Genomic DNA, 7700 nt, shown 5'->3' with positions numbered 1-7700 from the left:
GATCTTTAGGATTACAATGGATTTTCAATAATTTTTTTCTGTATTAGCTTGCCTTCCTTCTTACAAGGGTGTCCCTATTTATACAATTCTGAACTAGGCTCTTACCACTACACCATTTTTCCGGAATAGCAACAGCTGGTTGCGGTGGACTTGCAACAGCGGAAATCCGTTGCGAAACGTGGTGTTGCATATTTTTTGCACACCTCCTTAGCCGTTGCGAAAAAAATTTGCAACGTTTTTCTGTTCTCCCAAGTGTTTTCCGGCTTTGCAACTGTTTTGGCCGTTGCGAAAAGTATAGCTACTGTTGCTTGCTGTTGCTATATTATTGTCGCAACAGTTCGAAGCTATTGCGAAATTGAAAATTAGCAACAGCTATAAAGCAGTTGCGAAATTTGGAACCAAAAAAAATTTAGAACGGCCTATTGGCCGGACCCGGTTTTATTATTCTGGTTCTAAATTTAGTAACATTTCAAACCATTGCTAAAGTTTTTGCAACAGAAAGAAAAAGTCAAGCTAATCTCTTGTTGACTAGGTCAAAGTTCCCTGCAATATATTTTCAGGCCAAAACACTGAAAGCATATAAACAAAACTTCACATATACTTTGGTAAAATTACTAAAACTATACAACATATCAAAGCATGGATAGTTCAATTATTCAAACACTGTATAAGTCCAACTATATTAGATTTCTATGCTTTAGGTTACTTTCATGATTTCTAAATTAAACATTGCAAAATCTTCCTTACTCTCACTTGTTATCGTATCATCACCACAACGCACCTCCAGAAATACTTGAGCAATCTTAGATTCACTCCCCACTACTTGTCTTGAAGCCTCATGGAATGGAAGCCAAGCTTTCAGCTCCTTCTGGCCATATCGTGCCAACTATATAATTGTTTCATCTAGCATCAAAACCAAGATGAAAGCTAGATGAACTTCATAATTGAAGGCAATTGAAAAAAAACTACTTGAACTTCAGAATCTCATACTTGAACAGACGTAAGTTCTGTCAAAGATACACTTAAGTAATGAGAAGAACTCTAGCTAAACGGAACACAACATTAAAAGATCCGAAACCCATATCAAAAATTTCAAGGATGGAATCAAGACAAGATCACCTTTATCAAGGGTGTGGATCCAGAGAGACTCAAGAACTCTAAGTTGTGCATCCGAAGTTGCTTCCTTCATCAAATGCAGTAACGAACCAGTTTCGGCACCATTAGAGTTATTCTTTAGAACCTTTAGAAATTGAAACAAACAAGATTGTAAGTCAACAGTACACAGAGGGGTGAAAAACATGACAATAAAAAACGTGCTAAATGAGGCTATATCACCTTCTTGCAAAATGAAAGTACAGATAGTAATTCATCTTTATTACAAGTTAAAAAATAGAGGAAGTATTTGAAGTATTAGTAACAATAGTGAAAAAGCCATATATTAACCATAGAATCATCAGCATAAGTTCCTTGGTGAGTACATGGCAGTCTCTCAAATCAAGGATGCTTTGCACTACTATCAGACGATAAATGACATGTTACACAGTTTAGCTTAAGAACAATCCCCAGAGTTAAGAATAAAACATGCTAGCTGATTTGACAACAATGAAACTTCTCAAATAAATATCTAACCTCAAAGCAACTCAGCTCTTCAGTTCTGGCATAACTTCTCCAGCTTTGTCATGACGCAAGCAATGCCTTGTCAGCAAAAGTAAAGGAATAAAACAACAAATGAGTTAAATCAAGCATATCAAACTAATCAGAGACAATAAAGATCACAGACTAACATTCAAAAATACGGAACGAAAAAATAACACCCACATTTTGCATATAAGCAATCCATCACTGCTTCCTCATAGCAGAACTTAGAGCATCTCCCACTTTCATATGCAGAACAAAAGAACACACAAGGTATCAAATGGAGCAGTGATTATCAAGGTATAGAAAGCTTGATTCTTATCCACAATTATACTGATAACTTAGAAGGATCACAAGATTCACAACAAAAACTTCTAATTATATACAACCACAAGGTAAGTTGACTGCTAAAACTGTTACTTCTTCTCTATACAGGTAAACTACATGCACGATACTCATCAGATTGAGATATATCTTGGTTTCATTTGTTGTTTCCAGTTCCAGGTTACCTGCACTTTGATAATTGTCATTGTTAGTGTACTGTAATTATATTTACTAAATAAATATACAATTTTCTTAACATTTCTGTGATTACCCGTGAAAGATTTGATTTGATTTTGGCGCAAGCGATAACCAATACCACGAATTGTACCCCAAGAAAAAAAGAAGGCAGGTAGATATTCTTTGTAAAAACATACCTTCAACCTCCATTACCACTCTTGCTTTGTTTTTTTCTGCCTCAGCGAGCACTCTTTCTTTGATTCCTTTGGCATCAAACATCTCTGAGCTTTTCTTTGCATCCGCTGTATTGATATCGGCATGTTTCTTCCCTGTCGAGTTCCAAAAACATGTTATCAATCATCCACAACATGTAACTACAGTTTTAGCTATGCAGCTACCTGAATTATATACTTTCATGAACAATAGTTACAAATTGAATATCAATAAACCAAGTAACTGAAATGATTTAGCATTAGAAGTTTTCGAATTCTGACTTAAGAAATTAAGCTCGCTTTTTACGTTTCGCTTCTGCTTGCATCTCCATACCAGCTTTCACTCCCCAAGAGGTAGATATACTCTCTGTTGCCAATACAAATCCAGAATTTACCCGTATACTGGTTTCATCGAGAAAAGTCAGCCTCCAGGACAAGCCTTTGTGCAGCTTCTGGACGCCACTTTGCCGTGACATGTTCAAAGACACCATTAATATCATAATTTAACACCATAAACCGCCTATCATAACTAAGAGGAAGATGCTGCCAATAAAGAACAAAAATATTCAAATCACAGCAATCTGATAATAGTGACTTTCAAATGTGAAGGCCAATTAGATTTTTCAAATTTTCAGTACAAGCCTCAGACCCTCGCTCATGTCACTATCACAGTCTATCTCAATGCTGCACATCATAGTCCATCTCAATGCTCATGTTGCTCATGTCATTATCACAATCACTCTCTCCTTTGATAGAAACTCTTTTGCATTCGACCCCCATCAATGATGCACATTACAAGAAGCAGCTCGATAGGATGAAATTGCAGAAGCTGAAATGATAATTACAAAGGAACTCTGGAAAATCATGAGGTTTGTAACTCTGGAAAATCATGAGGAAGCACCAGCAGGAAACGTGATGTGCCTTCATAGAGAAGGTGAACAGGTTCTACAAACTGAGGATTTCCAGTATTTCTCACGCACGTCTCCATGAACATAAACAAATCTACAAGCAAGAGCCTGTGCCGAAGCCAAATAAACTGACCTCAAGTGTAATAGGGGTATGATCGATACTCAATCTTATTATAAAATAAATCCTATCATGTATTGAACCGCCTCATAGCTTAAAATATATGAAGATTTTTTGTTTTTGGTAAGCCCAGAAGTGGAACTTGTTATTCAAATCTGTTGGTGTGTCCCATTCAATGACAAAAACACTATAAGCAAGCAAACAAAAGATGTGTTCATCAAAAATTGTAGTATAACGAAACTGAAATATACCTAGTTCATGAATTGTTATTTCTATATACCTCAAACTGCAGGTTTGGTGTTTAGATTAATCAACTTCTATACCATTATAAGTAAATCCATTACTGAGCTAAGTATACACACCCATTCGTACAAATTTCTGGAATTAACAGCTGCAAAGAACAATCAATTGAACCATCAATTTCAAACAACAAAAATTCCCATTTGATAAAACCCTAAAATTCACACCAGCATCAATCAAAGCAAAAACAAAATTAGGGTTTCCCTTACCAACAACATACCAACGAAAAGGTATAATCTTGAGTTTCGGTACAATTACTAATTGCTTTAGACAACACAAAAAAACTCTCGAATATTGTTGGTGCTCCTCATTGACTGTTCTTCATCGATTCACAACAAATCCTCAAGAACTGATCTGCCGATGGATTTTGTTGATGATGAGCATCGAGAAAAGCTGATGAATCTTCGTTTTCAGCTGGTGTTGATGAAGAGAATATAGAAGAGCTGATATTATTGATTGATTTTTTCGATGGATCTTCGATTTCGTTTGTATTTATGAAGAGAATAGAGATGAGGCGAAATGAGAGAGATGGAGGCGCTGGTCCTGGTAGATAAAGAAGAAGATAAGGTAGGGTTGAATTTTTGGATATATGACAAGGAAAAAGGGTGGAATAATCTTTCTTATGTAAAACGATTTTACATAGTTGGGCTAAAAAATAAGACTAGTGTTCCCACCCACGCAGCCGGTTCGCACGCGTATAATGTTGGTGTTACCTTGCACACAAGCAGGACACACATGTGTTATGGTCAGCCGTTGCGAATTAAAACACCGCTAAAAAATTCGCAACTGCTTACTGCGGTTACAAATTTTGTAACTGCAGACAGCAATTGCGAATTAAGTTGCGAATTCGCAACTGCTAAGAGCTGTTGCAAAATTTTGTTGCTAATCGGGAAAAATGGTGTAGTGTACTCTCATTATGAGGTAAACATAAATTGTATTTATTTCCCCTGGAATTAATTTTGCATGAAACCTCCTGGAATTAATTTTGCATGAAACTTCCCTTGCATGCCTCCTGGCATTAATCCGCATGAAACCGCCCTCGCATGCCTCCTGGCATTAATCTGCATGAAACCGCCCTTGCATGCATCCTTGTATTGATTTGCGGGCCTCCCGTGTATTTTATACACGGTACAAACATCGCCCCCTCTTAACCCCCAACTTGTTGGGGGTTAAGAATTTTGTTTTTCCTTCGCGTTGATCGTCGATGACGTAACTCGCCAGTCACCCCCAAGCGTGAGTAGAGACGTTACAAAGACGCCCCCAACTGTGATAACCTGCAATAAAATTTGCTCACGTGGTAGGCGGGACTTTTTGCCACGTGGTGGACTTGATTATGCTCGAGAGCTAGTCGAGTCTTGAGTAGAGTATAGTGTGCTTGCGGCTGGGGCAAGGCGTTTTGCTCGCAACGTAACAAGGCTATATCTCTCGCTGCTCGGGCAGGCTGGCTGTACTGCTTGTGTTGAGTACGAGTCTTTGGACTAATATCGGGCATCGGGCTCGTGGTTGAGACGAGACTTTATGCTTGCCAAGGTACAAGTCTTTATACTCGGGCGCAAGACGAGATTATATGCTTGCGATAAAAGAAAGACTTATGTGCTCACTGCAAGGTGAGACTTTAGGTGCTTGCGATGTAATGCAAGGCTAAATAATGGAGGGTCTAAGCAATCCTCATCTCCAACTCGATCACGTCGCTTTCCACGAACTTCGAACTCGATCATGTTGCTGCTCCAAGTGCACATCAAAGTTTCTCGAACACTGGAATTTTTGCTTTCATGTTGTAGGGATTTGAAAAACGGTTCTAACGGGCCAAAAATCACTCAATTCGGACTTAAAACGAAGAAGATATTGGCGAAACAAGTTTTGAACGAAGCGTGCGTGCTCTTGTTGACGTTGCAATGACTGTATCAAGACTGCTGATGTGGCAGTCGATGACTGGACAAATGTGCTGATGTGGCACCATCATGCTGACGTGGCAATGTGTCACAGAACCCAGTGAGCACATCAGGGTCGGGTGATGACGTGGAAGTGAGATGACGTGGCAACTGCGCTGACTGGATATGTTGCTGAGTTGGCAAATACTGACTGTACATGTCCGCTGACGTGGCGACGGGTCACGCTTACGTGGCAGTGAGCTTGATGACGTAGCGCCGCTAATGTGTCATCTGGTCAGACCCGAACTGTCTGGACTAGGTAGGGCGACGTTGAACCGGTTTGATTCGAACCAGACCTGATAGGCTGGACCAGTTGGTGAACCGGAAGCTGAACAGATCGTACGGACTAGATTTCATGGATCTGACGGATTTGGTTGATTGGATTTGAAGCTATACGCGAGGCTGCACCTATGTGGTTGTACAAGGGAGAAGCTTTGGAAACGCCTTTTCTAATAGATATATTTGTTACTGCTTTGTAACTGTTCTGCTACTGTTTCTGCAACTTTCGCAACAGTTTCTGCATCTGCTTGTAACAGTATCTTCAACTTCGCAACGGTTTCTTCAACCATAATTTTTTTTTTGCTGATTTTTGCTGGAAATTTGTGCACGGATTTCGAGGGTTTTGCCGCACCTTTCTCAACGGAAAAATACGATAGTTTCACTCGAATCCTCTTAGTCGGCGCCAATGTTTGCACCCAGGAATATTTCCGGGCACTAAACACGATGATTTTGGTGTTGTTAATGGTAACAGAGTTAAAAATACATATCACCACAGTATTGTTGTTGAAGTTGTGATACAATTGAACTTTGACGTTGTATAATGATATTATGACATTGTATAATAATGATTGAGAACTATTGTTTTCTTGTTGTTATAGCTACGGATTTTCAACAACGATGATGCTAAACTTATAACCTTTGGGATCATTGGAGTACTTGGAAGTGGCGAAGATTTCGAGTAATGTTGAAGATTATGCATGTGGAATAGGAGCTACAAGAGTTTATTTATTTATTTTTTGTATTCCATATGTATTAATAGTTTTGCCACTAAAATTGACAAAGGGGGAGATTGTTAGAGCATTGATCGGTCGAACTCGCATGCGTTGATATCTCAAGCATGTTTGTCAATATTAGTGATCAAAACTATAAGTCTTGATTTCTATCCTACATAGCTAAAGGTCTCGGATTAGGATAGAAAGTGTAGCTGAGCTCAAGACTCCATGGAAATCATCATACAAGACGAAGGACTACTCAAGGAACTGGTGGATCTTCATAGACTAAAAGGTATGTGGAGAATTGAACTTATCTGTCACTCAAAAGTCTATTTACTCTATCTCCTACTCTTGAGTCAAAAGTCATTTTGATATATAGACTTTCATTATACACATTTGTTATTTCGATCCGAGTTTATCTCGCCTATCTATTTCTCGAAATATGTGTTGGTAAGCTTTCGCTTTAGCCGAATTCATCTTTACCAAGTGACAAAAGTCATGTTATGTTTCAATCTCTTTGAAAATTGCTCTGACGAAAAATGGTTTGTGAATAACGGCTATATAACGTTCTCTGAGAATGTTTCAATGATTGAAATGAGAGTTTAGATTACATAACCATTGGTAGGATATAAACATTGTTGTGGAAACACATATATGTATAAGTCCCTATTCCTTGAACCAAAGTTTGCGAACTTTGTTAATCAAGAGAAATGGAAGTGGCGTGAGCCAAGTCCGCGAACTCAGTCCGCGAACTTGCAGAACTTCTCGGCCCGAGATTTTTCTGCTGGAGTTTGTGTACTCCTTTCATGAGCTTAAGTCCGCGAACCCAGTCCACGAACTTGAGCAGGTTATATCTAAAGTCGGTTGTTCTTGAACTAATGTTTAAATAAACTAAGGAATGCTTTTTCAAACCGTGGCTATAAAGTTCATGAACCGATTCGAGTGAATCAAACCGATTTTGCTTCAATTGTGTCTTGTGTAGTTACATAAGATTTCCTTGCAATTTAACAACTCTCTAACTAGTTATTTTGAGTCATTTGAACTAGTTATGGTGAAGAAGAATAAGGTTGATATGAGAGTAATCATATGGCTAACCATTTGGT

The 7700-nt window shown here is 38.5% G+C and overlaps 1 long non-coding RNA gene across 2 annotated transcripts; it reads right to left on the bottom strand.

The window, feature by feature from the left end:
• Positions 1–478: 478 nt before the first annotated feature.
• LOC113292730 lies at positions 479–4205 on the bottom strand. Of its 2 annotated transcripts, none has more exons than XR_003331842.1 (7): positions 3884–4205; positions 3655–3765; positions 2631–3561; positions 1819–2465; positions 1630–1695; positions 1120–1240; positions 479–1007 (listed from the first exon to the last, which is right to left on the bottom strand). It is a non-coding gene; the product is annotated as an uncharacterized LOC113292730 (long non-coding RNA). The 2 variants fall into 2 exon arrangements; XR_003331843.1 differs by having other exon boundaries at positions 479–903.
• Between the last annotated feature and the right edge of the window lie 3495 nt (positions 4206–7700).

The sequence above is a fragment of the Papaver somniferum genome, chromosome 7, assembly GCF_003573695.1.
Source record: "Papaver somniferum cultivar HN1 chromosome 7, ASM357369v1, whole genome shotgun sequence".
In the NCBI taxonomy this organism is placed as follows: domain Eukaryota; kingdom Viridiplantae; phylum Streptophyta; class Magnoliopsida; order Ranunculales; family Papaveraceae; genus Papaver; species Papaver somniferum.
This window is presented reverse-complemented; position numbering and strand designations above follow the sequence as displayed.